The sequence below is a fragment of the Bidens hawaiensis genome, unplaced genomic scaffold (genome assembly GCF_021521415.1).
Source record: "Bidens hawaiensis isolate Kalapana, Puna unplaced genomic scaffold, B.hawaiensis_p1.1 tig00007072_1, whole genome shotgun sequence".
In the NCBI taxonomy this organism is placed as follows: Eukaryota; Viridiplantae; Streptophyta; class Magnoliopsida; order Asterales; family Asteraceae; genus Bidens; species Bidens hawaiensis.
In genome coordinates this window covers 1,188,150-1,207,381 of record NW_027491487.1, presented here as the reverse complement: position 1 = coordinate 1,207,381, position 19,232 = coordinate 1,188,150, and positions in this window count along the sequence as shown.

Here is a 19,232-nt window from a genome sequence, read left to right as displayed (position 1 = left end):
AATGTGCCAGGTGGCTGCGTGTCAAGCCAAGTAGTTGCTTTACCTGCAAGTGAAAACGGAAACAGATGTAAGAAAATAGCATCTTCGGTAGCACCTTGTAAATTAAAAGTTTTAAGAACGCGGTAAAGTCGGTTAATGTGGGCCGGTGCATCCTCGTCATCACGCCCCGTGAACTGATTAGTTTGAACGATGTTGTTTATGACGTATGACGAAATCTGCCACGAGTTGGGATTGTTGATTGCGGGAACGATGATGCATGACTGGTTCCTGGTTAAGCCATCGAAGGCTTGAGCAGCAATTGTCCTATCTTCGGCCATCTAAACGTCTAGTTGACTTCTCGGACTTTCAGGCGGTGAACTGGGCGGTGACGAATTTGATGTTCTAACGGTTGTTTCTCTGCTGACGAGCTAGCCTCGGTCTTCAACGGAGAAAGATCCAGATTCTCAGGCGGTGGTCCTTGCGAACGAAGATGTGGCATAAACCTTAAAGACGCAAAGGACTAAATGAGTAGACTAAAAATAAAAACTAAAACTAAGTTAAACTAAAATTTAATGAGACTACTATGACTCAAACGAAAATAAAACAGTTAACACGTATATAGCAAATAAGTCTAATTAAAACTAAATAACGCAATTGCCAAGAGTCCCCAGCAACGGCGCCAAAAACTTGATTTGCAAAAAACAGTCAATTAATATTAATTAAACTAAACAAGTAATAAAAACTAGACTTAAGACTTAACTACACAAAACACCGGCAAGTGAACCGGTCAATTGTACTAATGCTAAGTAAGTCCGGAATATTGAACCCACATGACTCTATAAATTACGTTAATTAACTAATTAGACTCGACTTACGACACGATTATTTATTATTAATGTTTAAAGGGGGTTTTTAAACTAAGATTAAACTAAGAAAGCAAATAAACAATTAAACAAGAAGCAAGCAATTAATCACAAGATCGAAATCAAATAGAGAAGGAATCTACCTACGTAAGAATCCATGTATCAACAATCATCAAGCAATGGACAAATAACATGATATGGAAACTGATTTCTAAATGTATTCATCTAACAAACCCTAAAGAAACCTTGATCGCATCAAGTAAAATCCTAAAGAATAATTATTAGATTATTAAGCAATCAGTTATATTGATTTCCTCACAGTTATCAAATAGGGTTAATTAGTAGTATCTTAGGCAAGCAATCTCACGAAACACTAAACCCTAGATAACTTGATAAGCTAAACACGACATCATGAACAAGGATCAACACAATAAGCAAGAATATTGTCACTAATCTATCCTAGCATGCGATTGACCAAGAAACATGAACAATTCCTCATCTTACAGCTATTGAAATTTAGCAGAACATTTAAAACCCTAACCAACTATCAACTAGCTTCTATGATCTAATAGGCCTATTCAACCATAATAATCAAAACACCAAGTAATGATTAAACATAAACCCTAAATCTAAAGAACACAATCAAAAGATTAAAGATCTATGTGAAGCAATAGTTAATAATCAACTAAGATAATAAACATTCATATGCATCATGAAAGCAAAATCAAGTCTTTTACTATTAAAATAACAAAACCATAATCAAATCAATTGTCCAAAGCAAGAATCAAATCAACACATGTTCATCAAACCTAGGTAGACATGAAGTCTAGCCTAGAATAGTCATAATCAAAGATAAATAACTAAAACCAAGTAAACAAAAGAGAATCATGATAGAAATTGAACAAAGATAATGAAAAAGAACGAAAGAACCCTTCTTAATCGACCCTTGAACAATCGTGTGAAAGCTGTGTTCAACCTTCAAAACATTTGTCTTCAACCTCCAAAAACCTTCAAAACCTTTGTCTTCTATCTCCAAAAACGGCGGCTATATGTTGTTTTCTCGTTTAGGTTTATAACCCTCTTTATATATAAACGAGCTAGGCCTTAAATTGAAAATATGGATGATCAAGATGCCTAGGCGCCCCGCGACCGGCCTAGCCTTTCCCGTCGCGCGGCGCGGCGCCCATTAGGAGGAGATTTTTCTTCTTTTTTTATTTTATTAAATATCTTGTAAAATCTTGATAAATCTTCTTCCTTGAACTCCCAGTAACGCTTAGAACCTTCTAGACCTTCTTTTCCTTGACTTTCAAACCACCATCTACATGCAAACAAATCAAAACACTAAGTGGAATAATCATGTAATCATTAACGAGCAAAAAGAAATTAAACTTCTTATGAGATGATAGAAAGAATTAGATTTAACGTTCAAGACACCAAACGATATAAAACATGATAACTATAAATAACTTGACTCAAAACCTTAAATAATAAAAGACTAACAAAACACGAACTAAACCAAACTCAAAACATTAAATAAACATAACTTTACAAGAGATTCGAGAAGTATAAATAGACGTATATCAAATATCCCCACACTTACTCTTTTTTCGTCCCCGAAAAAGTCTTATGCAGTTGAATCAGAATCGAAAAATTACAGTCTAACAAACATATAGGTTAATTTTTAAAGCTTAGAAAACGCAAAAACCGCGATCACCGATATTGTTGTCCACTTAAACCCATGCCTTAATCTTTACCTGGACAAATAAGATCCGACAATAATATTACTTAGTGGTTTACACAATTAAGACCCGCTTATTTTCAGCTTTTACCGGACCAGACCACCCCAAATTGACTTAAACCTCAAAATTAGCAAATTTAAAACTTTTGTTGCTCTATTTTTCATGAATAGTTAAGACGATCAAGGGCATTGTTTATCCACCTAAGCTTAAGCATCAAAGTCTACCAAGCAGCCATTAGATACGATTAAGGTTGAATTAATTAATAGCTAGTGCTCCCCACAACATGACATACCCCCGTTATAAAGCATTACCACGAAACCATCACCATAGGTGAGCATGCAAAATTTCATCTATAGGGCTTACATGTAGCATGTCCCTTGTGGTCCGTTTCTTAATGGTAATGAGACGCGAGCAAGGGGACCCCACATGGCTAACAGCGTGGATGATAAAGTCTGTAGTGTATTTGTACTTTTGTACTTTTGTGATCATGTTTAAAGACTTATAAGTGTTTGCTCTTTTTGGCTTTATTTTAAATATCCACAACCCCACTTAGGAATTGTGAATACCCAGATGAATAGATTGCATACAGACCCATGGTCTCCGGACCCGAAGCATCCCATCAATACAAGATTTAAGGTTATAAAACCATACGCCAATGAGGTGTAAAACACTAAACTAACAGTTTAAGATTTATATCACAGGCTACACGGCATACTCTAACGTTAAACCTACCCAAGCATCATATGATAACGTATTCAGATTTTTTAATTCTATAATATTTCCACATTTCATACCAAAATTTGAGGCTTGAGTATGGCCCGACCTTTCATTACTTATCTTCCACGGACAAACGCTTTACCCACAAAAGATTTCCGTTTTAACCATTTTATCGAATTTGCCCTTTCATTTTCAAGGCTGAGCCTACCGACACATCCCAAGTTAAGTGCGCTTTCTTTTATTTATCTCATATTATTAGTAGTTTGAAAAACCGATTTCCGATAAATACCATCATCTCCTACTTTAACACAAAAAACTAACTTCAAGGGACTTTTTTAAAACATTTTTCAAATTTTTTTTCAAAATTTTAAATTTTTTTAATTTTTGTTCTTTTATTTTTTTAGTTTTTTTTTCTTTTTTATATTTAAACTCAATTTAAACTACGAATCAAATTTCCTATCCCCACACTTACATTTTGCATTGTCCTCAATGCGAGGATAAGGACGACTTAAAACAAAAAATAAAATAAATTCGGACTACAAAAACTAAAACTCTAAAATTATAAAAACAAAATAAAAAGTTAATATGCTAAATAATGGAAAAGACTTAGCTGGTAATATACGCATGAAACATGATGCAATTCCAACTACGAACGTGCTCAGCAAATGGTAAATCCTTCTCTTACACACGAACGTAAGCGTCAAAACTAAACAAACATATCTAAAAATGTATCTTATCATAACGATAGATATTATGCAATTAAAGTGTTTCACAACCCAACAAATAAATCATGAATAATTAGCAGCAAATAAATAAATAAAAAGTATACGGCTCGGCTGCTCCATCCCCACACTTGTCTTTTTCAATAAATTCTTCCTTGTGGATCGTCTCTCTAGCTCATACAATCTCTCTTTTACCTAGCAAAACACAAAACAAAGAAGAACTACAAAAAACTATGTTAGTGACTCAAAGAAAATAAAAATAAAATGAAAGAAATTGTACAAACTCTACACTTGAGTTTTCACTCAAGAACCCATGCTATTCAAATCACGTGGCAGACCGAGTGGAGCTTCCTCTACCTCGGTAGAACTCCAATGCTCTTAAAGATACCGAATCACGATCTGACCATTCATCAATCTTGGTCTTCTTCTTTCTAACTCCACGAACCCTATCAATATTTCGCTTACCACCACCTATTTATCCAACGCACTTCACCATTTCCCAATAACTCGAAACCTCTGGTTCCTTCCCCACACTTAAACTCACAGAACGGGAACAATCAAGACTAGGATCCATGCCCGAGATAAATGATTCTATCGAGTAAACTGGGTGACATGGATCAATGACACCGTCTTGACCACTCGGATGTCTCATGGACTTAGCCAAATAGGTAGCACTATCATCACCGGCTCTAAGAGTGATCTTACCTTCAAACACGTCAATGACCGCCCTAGCAGTACGTAAGAATGGACGACCTAAAATAATAGGAACTCTCTCGTCGACCTCCATATCCAAAACAACAAAATCTGCGGGGAAAACCAAATTATCTACCTTAACGAGCAAATTCTCTACGACGCCCCTCAGATACTTAACGGAACGATCGACTAAAGACAACGTCATACGAGTAGGGGTGAGCTCTCCTGGGTCTAGATTTTCATACAAAGAATATGGCATAAGGTTTATACTAGCTCCTAGATCGGCTAATGCTTGACACGTCCTATCACTTCCTAAAAGGCATGGAATGGTAAAAACACCGGGGTCGGGTAATTTCTCCAGTACTTTATTTGCAGAACACTCTCCATTTAGGGAAACAGTCGAAAGCTCCTCCAAATTATCCTTTCTTTTAAGAAGGTCTTTCAAAAATTTGGCGTACTTAGGCATATGTTGAAGGACTTCTACGAATGGAAGGTTGACATTCAATTGGCTAAATATAATAAGAAAATGCTCGTAATCTTTCGAATACTTTTGATTCTTTAGACGAGAGGGATACGGGACATAGGCTAGGTCAATGGTGTGTGGTGGTGGCCGGACTCTAACCGGCTTCTTCTCGGTGTTTTTCTTAACTTGCGGCTTTATGATTGGTGTTATATTTTGTGACTTACCTGGAGCCTCTACCTCTATCCCCTCATCTATCAACTCATCGTCCCCATCTTCCCTAATTTCTCTACTAACTATCTCCAGACCAAAAACCCTACCACTATGAGTGGAGATGGCTTTCAATTGAGCAGCCGGATTAGTTTGAGGGATACCCGAAAACTGACCTTGGGGCCTTTCTTCTAAACGACGAGCAATATCACCAACGGTCCTTTGAATATTGAGAATAGAAGATTGTTGATTCTTGAAGAGCAAATCGTGTTCGGCAAACTTTTTCTGTGTAACTTGATCTCTTTCCAAGATTAGCTTCATCATCTCTTCCAAACGCCCAATTCCACCGTTCGAATCCTGCATATTATTTTGAACATTTGTACCATTGGTATTATTTTCATTAAAATACTTACCTTGTCCTTGATTATAAGAGTTTTGAAATCCGGGTGGTGCACCCGACGGACGCCAGTTAGAATTATTTTGATTCGGGTTCTTGTAAGTGTTCCAATTCTGATTACTGTTGTTATAGTTGTTGGGAAACCTATTCTGGCCAGCAACAAAATCGACCTGTTGATTCATCACCGGGCAATCCAACGTACCATGTCCACCCCTACAAAACTCACACCTGTCCACCTTGGCCTTAAGTTCCTTCACCTCTCGGGTTAGTGATTCCAAAGCAGCAGCCACACTAGTATCCAGGTTAACTTGGTGTACACCTCGAGCGGATGAGGATGTACTGCTTACGGGAGTGGAATTCCCACGATGTGGCTCTTTGGCAAGGTCTGATTGAGCGAAGCTCTCAAACATCTCGTTACACTCAGTGACATTCTTCTTTGCCAGTAAACTTTCTCCCGCGGCCGTGTCGAACCGAACTTGGGTTTCGTAGTTCAACCCATTGTAAAATTTTCCCACGAGAGCCCATGGTGTGAGACCATTCTGTGAGCAACGAGCTAGCATGTTCTGAGAATGCTCCCAAGCATGAAAATATTTCTCCCCCGGCTCCATGTGAAACGAGTGAATCTGATCGCGAAGAATAGCCACTTTAGCCGGTGGGAAGTATCTCTTGATAGATGCAGAACGTAGTGCTTCCCAAGTGGTGAATGTGCCAGGTGGCTGCGTGTCAAGCCAAGTAGTTGCTTTACCTGCAAGTGAAAACGGAAACAGATGTAAGAAAATAGCATCTTCGGTAGCACCTTGTAAATTAAAAGTTTTAAGAACGCGGTAAAGTCGGTTAATGTGGGCCGGTGCATCCTCGTCATCACGCCCCGTGAACTGATTAGTTTGAACGATGTTGTTTATGACGTATGACGAAATCTGCCACGAGTTGGGATTGTTGATTGCGGGAACGATGATGCATGACTGGTTCCTGGTTAAGCCATCGAAGGCTTGAGCAGCAATTGTCCTATCTTCGGCCATCTAAACGTCTAGTTGACTTCTCGGACTTTCAGGCGGTGAACTGGGCGGTGACGAATTTGATGTTCTAACGGTTGTTTCTCTGCTGACGAGCTAGCCTCGGTCTTCAACGGAGAAAGATCCAGATTCTCAGGCGGTGGTCCTTGCGAACGAAGATGTGGCATAAACCTTAAAGACGCAAAGGACTAAATGAGTAGACTAAAAATAAAAACTAAAACTAAGTTAAACTAAAATTTAATGAGACTACTATGACTCAAACGAAAATAAAACAGTTAACACGTATATAGCAAATAAGTCTAATTAAAACTAAATAACGCAATTGCCAAGAGTCCCCAGCAACGGCGCCAAAAACTTGATTTGCAAAAAACAGTCAATTAATATTAATTAAACTAAACAAGTAATAAAAACTAGACTTAAGACTTAACTACACAAAACACCGGCAAGTGAACCGGTCAATTGTACTAATGCTAAGTAAGTCCGGAATATTGAACCCACATGACTCTATAAATTACGTTAATTAACTAATTAGACTCGACTTACGACACGATTATTTATTATTAATGTTTAAAGGGGGTTTTTAAACTAAGATTAAACTAAGAAAGCAAATAAACAATTAAACAAGAAGCAAGCAATTAATCACAAGATCGAAATCAAATAGAGAAGGAATCTACCTACGTAAGAATCCATGTATCAACAATCATCAAGCAATGGACAAATAACATGATATGGAAACTGATTTCTAAATGTATTCATCTAACAAACCCTAAAGAAACCTTGATCGCATCAAGTAAAATCCTAAAGAATAATTATTAGATTATTAAGCAATCAGTTATATTGATTTCCTCACAGTTATCAAATAGGGTTAATTAGTAGTATCTTAGGCAAGCAATCTCACGAAACACTAAACCCTAGATAACTTGATAAGCTAAACACGACATCATGAACAAGGATCAACACAATAAGCAAGAATATTGTCACTAATCTATCCTAGCATGCGATTGACCAAGAAACATGAACAATTCCTCACCTTACAGCTATTGAAATTTAGCAGAACATTTAAAACCCTAACCAACTATCAACTAGCTTCTATGATCTAATAGGCCTATTCAACCATAATAATCAAAACACCAAGTAATGATTAAACATAAACCCTAAATCTAAAGAACACAATCAAAAGATTAAAGATCTATGTGAAGCAATAGTTAATAATCAACCAAGATAATAAACATTCATATGCATCATGAAAGCAAAATCAAGTCTTTTACTATTAAAATAACAAAACCATAATCAAATCAATTGTCCAAAGCAAGAATCAAATAAACACATGTTCATCAAACCTAGGTAGACATGAAGTCTAGCCTAGCATAGTCATAATCAAAGATAAATAACTAAAACCAAGTAAACAAAAGAGAATCATGATAGAAATTGAACAAAGATAATAAAAAATAACAAAAGAACCCTTCTTAATCGACCCTTGAACAATCGTGTGAAAGCTCTATGATCTCTAATGTGTTCAACCTCCAAAAACCTTCAAAACCTTTGTCTTCTATCTCCAAAAACGGCTGCTATATGTTGTTTTCTCGTTTAGGTTTATAACCCTCTTTATATATAAACGAGCTAGTCCTTAAATTGCAAAATATGGCTGATCAGGATGCCTAGGCGCCACACGACAGGCCTAGCCTTTCCCGTCGCGCGGCGCGGCACCTTCTACGAGGAGATTTTTCTTCTTTTTTTATTTTATTAAATATCTTGTAAAATCTTGATAAATCTTCTTCCTTGAACTCCAAGTAACGCTTAGAACCTTCTAGACCTTCTTTTCCTTGACTTTCAAACCACCATCTACATGCAAACAAATCAAAACACTAAGTGGAATAATCATGTAATCATTAACGAGCAAAACGAACTTAAACTTCTTATGAGATAATAGAAAGAATTAGATTTAACGTTCAAGACTCCAAACGATATAAAACATGATAACTATAAATAACTTGACTCAAAACCTTAAATAATAAAAGACTAACAAAACACAAACTAAACCAAACTCAAACCATTAAATAAACATAACTTTACAAGGGATCCGAGATGTATAAATAGACGTATATCAAAAACCTTACAATTCGGGAGAGAACATAAAGAGTACTAGCCACACATCGTTTGATTAATCATCACCTCAATTTAGATAATCGAACGAATCATAAACCCAAACAAATGATTATAATCACCAAAGTCTTGTTCTTGCTCTCAAAAATTCGTCTCTAGCTTGTTTAGAATGAAGGATATGTGAAAAGACAGCCCAAAAACGAGTATTAAACCAAAAGAAACCGGCAGTTACGACCTGAACCGTGGCCCACGGTCTACACCGTGGGTCACAGTGGACTTCAACAATGCTGGACCGTGGCCCACGGTCTCCACCGTGGGCCACGTTGGTCTTCACGGTCACCGTACCAGCCACGGTACGGTGGCTTCTGTTCTACTGAGCGTTCTAGACTGTGGCCCACGGTCTCCACCGTGGGCCATGACGTGAGGTAGAAGACTCACTCAAATTTAAACCAAATACGACTAATTAGATAGCGGTAAGTGGGTATCGAACACAGGGAGTTTGTGGAAAATGTGTTATTGAGTAGCTTTGTAATTTAACTATATTAAACTAAATGTAGAAAATAACTTCAAAGATTTGTTTGATTGGTTTGATTAACAAAAAGAACTAAAAACACTTTAACGAGTTTTAAACAATATGAGGAAATATGTCTTCCCTCGGTTTTAGGTTTCTATGACTGTTAAAGTAAATGTTTAATTTGAGATGAACTATAAAGATATAGTTCGTGCTTATACGAACGATTGTGATAATTGAAGACTAAGTACTTGGATTAGAAACGCAAGGTAATCACTCAAATATCAACTAGTTTATCCAACCCCGAATCCCTCCCGGTTAATCTCGATTGCTTATAGCACCAAGAACTGACGGTTTAGAACACGAACTCAACAAACTAACAATCTATCAATCAATTCATAAACACCATAACAATGAAATCAATAAGATCAAACTATTATCTCAGAAATTGCATAAGCATTCAATTAAACATTCATAAATAAATCTTACAATCCGAGGGAAAACACAAAGTGAATTAGCCAAGTATGATTCGGTTCATCATCCCTTCGATTATAATAAACATACGAATTAAAAACACCAAATCAACAATTGGAATCACCAAACTATTGTTCTTGGACTCAAAAATCGCCCCTAGGTCGTTCCAAAGTGTTAGATAGATGAAAAGACACCCAAAAACGAAATAAAAACAAGTATTTTGGCATTTACAGCTCCGCACCGTGGCCCATGGTGGTCTCCAGGTTCTCCAGAATGCCACGGTACGGTGTAAACTATCGTTTTTGATCAGCTGGACCGTGGCCCATGATGGAGCTCTTTCTCATTTTCTTGTTTTCTTCATATCTTTCTCGTTTCAACTCCGTTTTCTTCGCCGTTTTCGCCCACGTTCTCGTGATTTCATCCTCTATCTCCTCATACCTGCAAATAACCACACAACAGTAGTTATCTTGTTCCCATGAAATTAACACTTAATACATAGATTTTTATATCATTTAAGCACACTTACGGGTCATCCTCCGATGCACCCGTCACATCCCCACACTTAACCGTTACTTGCCCCCAAGCAACATCTAAACACAAACTATCTATTACATTCAACTTGTAACCACTAATCTTACCACAAAACCGGTTAAGTTAAGGTCCCAAGTCATACCCTATTCTATTATTTTAATCGGGTGCACTAATTCACTTGACTTTCCATTTAAACCATAGATTTCTAACCAAACCTAACATGCTTTCGGTTTTTACCTATACATAATACACATTTACACATTAACTTTTCCTTGGTGATCATCATACATTTCATATTTAATCAATTCTCCTCGCATACGCTTGTACAATCATCAAATCTCCACCTATGTAAATGCATTTGACATGAATACAAATCAAGATGGTCTTAAAACGGGTTGTAATTGGGCCAAGTGTAAGGGTATGGAAGGGAATATTGAAAGTAGCTCAAGCGACCCAATCCGACTTATTACAAACAAAGTAAAAAAAATTAAAAATAAACAACTATAAACATCACTAACTTCTCTTTTTCTTTTCCTTTTTCTTTTTCCTTTTTTTTCTTTTTTTTTCTTTTCACTCAATATATAATACTTTGAACATTGCATAGATAAACATTGCAATTCTAATACAACTTTTTTTTTTGAATCAATGAACTAATATAATACTTGAACATTACATACCAGCATGATGAACATAATGCTCAACACATCTAACTGATAAATACTTAAACAATTACATAGAAACCTATTAAGTCGGATCGTTTCGCAAAATAACACCGGGGTTGATTAAATGAAAGAATAAGCCCAAAAAAAGGTTTTCTAAAGGAACCAACCCCCCCGCCCCTCTCATATCCACACTCATAATATGTAATGTATGAGCCCCAACCCCCCAAAACTCACACTCTCGCTCATCCAGACGAGGCTTAACCTAAGTGCCTCAATCACTTTTGCACTCATGCCAAGCTAAGATCTCAAAATGCACTAATTGTACAAGTTCTATCGGAGAATATCAACCGTCTCACCAACCAATACTTTCTCAATTCTCAAGTGTAAACGAACGTGTTATGCAAGTTATTACACCGAAAGCATGCTAACCTTGATTAGAAAACTACATAATCTCCTTTTAAAAACGACTAGGCACATGTTATTCAGGGAATTGTGATCATGAAATGGGACCAAAACTTTACCCCACCATCTTACCATTTTCCGGTTTCATTAAACACACATTTTTTTATAAATTTTTTAAGTTTTCTGATTTTTTAATTTTTTCTTTGATTCTTTTTTTAATTTTTTTTATTTTGAAAAAGGAAATTCCCCCATCCCCACACTTGGGATACATTGTCCCCAATGTATGGTTTTGAGAAAATAAAAACAAAGACACTACTAAGTAAAACTCCACTTCCTTCCATGAAAAACCCGGGTAGTTCCCAACACAGTATCGAAGAGAAATCCATAAGAATTTCCCCACATTTGATTTTTGCTAAGATGGTAGCTTAAAATACCACTAATAACAAACAAACTAGAAATTATAATGCAAAAAATAAAAAATAAATATACAAAATGTACAATTACCACCTTTTTGAAACTTTTATGACATTCAAGGTGTGTGACTGGCCCACTCCCGTGCAGCTTTCTCGTTATAAATACGCTCCTTTTCAAGCAATTGTTGCCAGTCTTCCGGCAAACCAGGGTCAGGCCCGAACATCCTCATCCCCCACCATGGATCATTTAGGTTAGGTGGATGTCTCATTTTCGTCTTTTTTGTTCGGCTACCTTTTTCTGCCGCCTTCTCACTCTGTTGATGTTCAACTTCTTTCTTCTCAACTAACCTGTCAATCACAAAACACTCCACTTTCGTGTGATCCTTGCACAAGGATACACACTAGTTAACAAAATCCGCCTTTAGGCTTTCCTTGTCAACAAAAGAGTCAGTATTATTTTTAAATAATAATAATCGTTTATCATGATTCCCACACTTTATTCCCAGTGTCCCCTTGGCACAATCAATCACTGCAAGTGAAGTGGCAAGGAAGGGTCTACCCAATATGACTGTGGGTTGCGTGTTAGTTACAATTTTAGCATAATCAAGTACTAAAAAGTCAACTGGGTAACAGAAATCCTCCACATATACCATAACATTATTTAGCATGCCTCGGGGAAGTGTATGGGTTTGATCCGCTAAAACCACGGTGGTGTTTACTTTTTGTAGCGGACCAAACTCATACAGATCATATAAACTACCGGGCATGATACTAACACAAGCTCCAAGATCTAGCAGTGCCCGATTAGTTTTAAATTCACCAATTTGGATTGATAAAAGAGGCACTCCTGGGTCTTGAAGTTTACTCGGGATAATATTATTATCAAGCCTCTCATCCCTTATTTTGGTTAATTTTTCATTTAAACATTTATCACAAGAACAATTTTCACAAAAAGATGTTTCATTCGGTTGTAATTCATAGTTATTTTGAAACATTGTTTCATAATTAACCACATTTTCAATCTCATCACTAATATCTTCCACCACCCCCTCAACAAACTGTGGTATTGGGTCAACTTGAACACTAGAAATTTCAATATTAGGTAAAAGACTTACCACATTGATATGCACGTCGTTCCCCTTCTTTAAACTCGAGCTGTTTTTCTTCAAATTCGCCACATCGGTTGCAAGTTGACCCATTTGAGTGGTCAACGATTGGATGACTTTATCTCTAACTTCATCCTTTTGCATTCTCACTTCATCAAGTTGATTTCTTCGTTGCATGTCTTGTTGCATCATCTTTAACATGTCCATAACTTCATTCCCATTTGACGAACTTTGACCCATTGACCCACTTTGACCGCCACCTCCTTGACCTTGAAACCCTTGATTATTCCCGCCATGAAAATTACCTTGGTTATTATATTGTTGGTGAGAAACATAATTTCCTTGATTTCCTTGAAAGTTGGGTTGGATTGAGTGGTCGGGTTTCCATATCGAAAATTTGGGTGATTTCTTAACCCGGGGTGGTAGGTGTTGGAGTTCATGTTGTAATTCCTACCACCTCCCCCATGAAGTGCATACACCTCCTCCACCGGCGTTTGACCTACCCCACATACCTCCGAAGCATGACCCAACTCATTACAATTTGTACAAACATCAATTAACTGATTAGTGGTTTGTACATTTCCTTCTTCCACGGCTTGCACTTGAGGTCTACCAATCGCCGGTCTTGCTCTTCGTCCGGTTTGGGCCTTTCTCTTTGAAGTAACCGCCATTTGTTCCAAATACGCCCAATCATCTTGTTCATAATTGGTACCAAATGTACCATTCGTAATCGACCTTAAATCTCGTTCATCCTCCATACTCAACCCCTCATGAAAAGCATTTAATAACTCCCAAAGAGCAATACCATGATGAGGACAATTTTTAATCATCATGTTAAACCTCTCGAACGCTTCATGAAACATTTCCCCCGATTGTTATTGGAAGGTTCTCAAAATTCTTCTCGCATCGTTGGTCTTTTGTGCCGTATAGAATTCTTCCAAGAATCTTTGTTGCATTTCGGCCCAAGTATAAATGGATGCTGAAGGCAAAGTGTAAAACCATCTCTTTACCTTGTCTTCCAACGAAAACTAAAATAGAATCAACTTGACTTCATCCGATGTAAAACCTTGACCCCCAATTGTGTTGCAAATGGAGTCGTATGCCTCCAAATAAAAGTAAGGTTCCTCTGTAGCTAGACCCTTATACTTCGGAAGACTTTAAAGTGAATTTGTTCTCACCTCGAATGTCCTCCCTTGTTGATTGTGAGGGATAACCACCGGAGACGGATTATTAGTAATTATGGGTCGGAAATGGGCTTCAATCCCCTTACCATCTCTCTTGCATGCCTTCTTGGTACCCCTATTGGTACTCTTGGACCCATTTGCCTATAAACGAGTGTTGGCTGCGCAAATTGTTGTTGAAACTATGGTTGGAACTATTGATCTTGAGGTTGCCCTTGTGGTTGTTGAATAATCAGTGGCGGTTGAACTTGATTAACAACAACCGGTGGTTGTTGTTGAGCTTGTTGTTGAACTGGTGGTTGAGCTTGTTTTTGAACAACCGGCGGTGGTTATTGTCGATTAAACTCTTGCAACGGTTCCGGTTGTCGCCAATGACCATAACCAAATTTTCCCGGATTTAACCTTTGACTTCCATCACCTCCTGTGTAGTAACCTTCAACTTCATACCCTTCAAACTCATTGTCGAACCCATATCCGTATCCGTCACCTTGTGTTCTTGAATGTTGCATAAATGGTTGGGGTTGGTATTGGTAGCTTGATTGTGATTGTTGAAAGGGTGGTTGTTGATGTTGTTGAGATGATGATGACGCACCAAAGTTAGGAAAAAGGTTGGTAATAGGTGGTAATGTGGATGATGTTGCATAGGTGAATTGAGCATTGATGGGTTCAGTTGTAGGTGGTGGGTGGAGTTCACTTGATGCTGTAAATATATTAGTAGTGATCGGTGGAGGTGGATTTGGTGGACGTGTAGTCGGGATTGTTTGACCTGAAGTGGGAACTGGTGAATCCATGTTGTTGTTTGATGCAGTTGGAGAACCAAGAAGCTTGTTCCCTCTAAGTAAAACTCGGTTTCTTCGAAGTGTTCTGTCAATTTCGGGATCAATAACTAGCGGTGATGACCTGTTAGAGCTTCTAGTATACATACACCTGTAGGTACCTGCACACTAAGACAACCAGCGTAAACCCGAAAATAACAAACACAAACTACTAAAGCTAACACACGTTGCGCACTACTTCCCGGAAACGGCGCCAAAATTTGACATGAGGTCGAAGATTCACTCAAATTTAAACCAAATACAAATAATTAGCTAGCGGTAAGTGGGTATCGAACACAGGGAGTTTGTGGAAAATGTGTTACTGAGTAGCTTTGTAATTTAACTATATTAAACTAAATGTAGAAAATAACTTCAAAGATTTGTTTGATTGGTTTGATTAACAAAAAGAACTAAAAACACTTTAACGAGTTTTAAACAATATGAGAAAATATGCCTTCCCTCGGTTTCAGGTTTCAATGACTGTTAAAGTAAATGTTTAATCTGAGATGAACTATAAAGATATAGTCCGTGCTTATACGAATGATTGTGATAATTGAAGACTAAGTACTTTGATTAGAAATGCAAGATAATCACTCAAATATCAATTAGTTTATCCAACCCCGAATCAACCCCGAATCCCTCCCCGATTAATCTCGAATGCTTATAGCACCAAGAACTGACGGTTTAGAACACGAACTCAACAAACTAACAATCTATCAATCAATTCATAAACACCATAACAATGAAATCAATAAGATCAAACTATTATCTCAGAAATTGCATAAGCATTCAATCAAACATTCATAAATAAACCTTACAATCCGAGGGAAAACACAGAGAGAATTAGCCAAGTATGATCCGGTTCATCATCCCTTCGATTATAGTAATCATACGAATTAAAAACACAAAATCAACAATTGGAATCACCAAACTATTTTTCTTGGACCCAAAAATCGCCCCTAGGTCGTTCCAAAGTGTTAGATAGATGAAAATACACCCAAAAACGGAATAAAAACAAGTATTTTCGGCATTTACAGCTTCGCACCGTGGCCCACAGTTCCCACCGTGGCCCACGGTGGTCTCCACGGTCTCCAGAATGCCACGGTACGGTGTAAACTATCGTTTTTTATCAGTTGAACCGTGGCCCACGGTGGAGCTCTTTCTTATTTTCTTGTTTTCTTCATATCTTTCTCGTTTCAACTCCGTTTTCTTCGCCGTTTTCGCCCACGTTCTCGTGATTTCATCCTCTATCTCCTCATACCTCCAAATAACCACACAACATTAGTTATCTTGTTCCCATGAAATTAACACTTAATACATAGATTTTTATATCATTTAAGCACACTTACGGGTCATCCTCCGATGCACCCGTCAGGCCACGGTGGACTTCCACCATGACTTCCCGTCTTCACTTCTTTTGACCCATAGCGCATTTCTGGCTCATTCGGTTGCCTTGGTATACACCATAATTGCCTCGAAACCTCCTTTGAACCTACAATTCACCAACAACACAGTAGTTATCTAATTTCACACAATAAACCAATTCAAAACATGATTATTACTCCTTTAAATCAATTAAGGGTTGTCCCATGGACCACCCGTCACATTCCCACACTTAATTGTTACTTGCCCCCAAGCAACATCTCAACACCAACTTTCTATTACATTCAACTTGTATCCACCAATCTTACCACAAATTCGGTTCAGTTAAGGTCCCAAGTCATACCCTATTCCCTTGTTTTTATCGGTTGCACTAGTTCACCTGACTTTCCATTTAAACCATAGATTTCTAACCCAACCTAACATGCTTTCGGTTTTTACGTATACATAACACATTTACACATTAACTTTTTCTTGGTGATCATCCATACATTTCATATTTAATCAATTCTCCTTACATACGCTTGTACAATCATCAAATCTCCACCTATGTAAATGCATTTGACATGAATACAAATCAAGAGGTCTTAAAACGGGTTGTAATGGGGCCAAGTGTAAGGGTATGGAAGGGAATATTGAAAGTAGCTCAAACGATCTAATCCGACTTATTACAAACAAACTAAGTAAACAAAGAAATAAACAACTATATACATCACTAACATCATCATCATTTTTTTCATTTTTTTTCATCTTTTTTCTTTTTTTTTTTTGAACTAATATAATACTTGAACATTGCATACTTAAACTTTGCAACTTTAATACAATCTTTTTTAGTAAGCATAATAAACATAATGCTTAACATATCTAATTGACAAATACTAAAACAATTAAACAGAAACCTGTTAAGTCAGATCGTTTCGCAAAATAACACCGGGTTTGATTGAATAAAAGAATAGGCCAAATAAAGTTTTCTAAGGGACCCAACCTCCCGCCCCTCTCATATCCACACTCATAATATGTATTGTATGAGCCCCAATCCCCCAAAACCCACACTCTCGCTCATCCAGACGAGGCTTAACCTAAGTGCCTCTATCACTTTTGCACTCATGCCACGCTAAGATCTCGAAATGCACTAATTGTACAAGTTCTATCGGTGAATATCAACCGTCTCACCAACCAATACTTTCTCAATTCTCAAGTGTAAACGAATATATTGTGCAAGTTATTACACCGAAAGCATGCTAACCTTGATTAGAAAACTACATAATCTCTTTTAAAAAAAACAACTAGGCACATGTTATTTATGGAATTGTGACCATGAAAAGGGACCAAAACTTTACCCCGCCATATTACCACTTTCCGTTTTCATCAAACACACAAAAAAAATTAAGTTTTTCTGATTTTTTTTTATTTTTTCTTTGATTTTTTCTTTATACGAAATTTTTCAAAACAAACAAAAATTTCCTCATCCCCACACTTGGGATACATTGTCCCCAATGTACGGTTTTGAGAAAAATTGAAACAAACTACTTCAAAAACACAACCTTCTTTTCAACACCAACCATAATACTTAATCATAAGTATTACATCCACCACCCATCTACCCAAAATAACTAAGGACAAAATAATAACAGCTATACAAAAATATACAGAACAGTGTTCACCTGGAATCATGAAGCTCAATCAGTTGTAAGGCGGGTGGGCCGACCCAAAGATAGATATCATGAACTCTGAGAACTGGCCAAAGTTAAACGCCCCATCGCCGCCGCTGCTTCCTTCTTCTTCTTGTGGTGGTGGTGGTGCCATTGATTGCATCGGGTTGATCCACATGGAGTGATGAAGAGGTGGTTCAGGATAACGTACCGAACCGTCATACGAAGGTAGAGTCGTGTAATCTACAATTTGTGGATCCGGTACAACCGGTTCACCTGCATGCCATTGATCATGCATCCTCTAATTCTGTAGGTTCCCAGCCGGATCTACACGAGATATCGCGTTCTACGTAGGTGCGGAATCCCTACGTAAGACGTTACTAGTATAGAAAACAATACGAGCTAACACATGATACGATAACTAAACACACGTTGTATTCCAACCGTAAACACGTGATACTATGATCACTAAATACAAAACTCTCTGACTCGAATACACGAATAAACTCTGATTCTATATCTAAGCCGTATACAAGATAGCTTATATAGACACGACAACTTCGCCTGTCATGTTCAGGCGAAGTTGTCCCTAACTTCGCTTGTCTAACAAGTTCGCCCATATAAGCGAACTTGTTAGTAACTTCGCTTACATACAAAACTCAAATCTAACTAACACGATTACAGACACTCGACACTGAACTACTGACATCATGCACCAACAGACTCCCCCTTGGCAGTAGCTTCATCTCTTTAGCTTCAAACACGTGTCTTGTAATCATCAATCTTCTATCTTCAAGCATGCACTCCTTCTCGAACACAAACCGAGACAACTCTTTGATATTTCCTCGCTTCGTCTTTCCAAGCAAGAATATAAAATATCTTCTTGTCATTCAACACCTGCAAATCAGCTTGCGATAAGTTTACCAAGTGCATCGGATCGTACACTCTAAGCAGCTCTTGTTCATCTTCGTCTTCCATCACTGCCTCAGCTGTCTCACAATCTACAAACCACCACTTCAGGTCTTTAAGCACATCCTTGGGCATTAGCTTCATCGGTACTTCTTTCAAACACCGGATCGGTTTATACTTCATAATCATCCAAGGCTTTCCATCAGCTCTCAAACCTCTATCCTTGTCTTCAACAAGTTTTCCCTTTTGTGGTTTCAACAGCTCAAATTTCTTCTCTTTTATACTCTCTTTCCACACAAT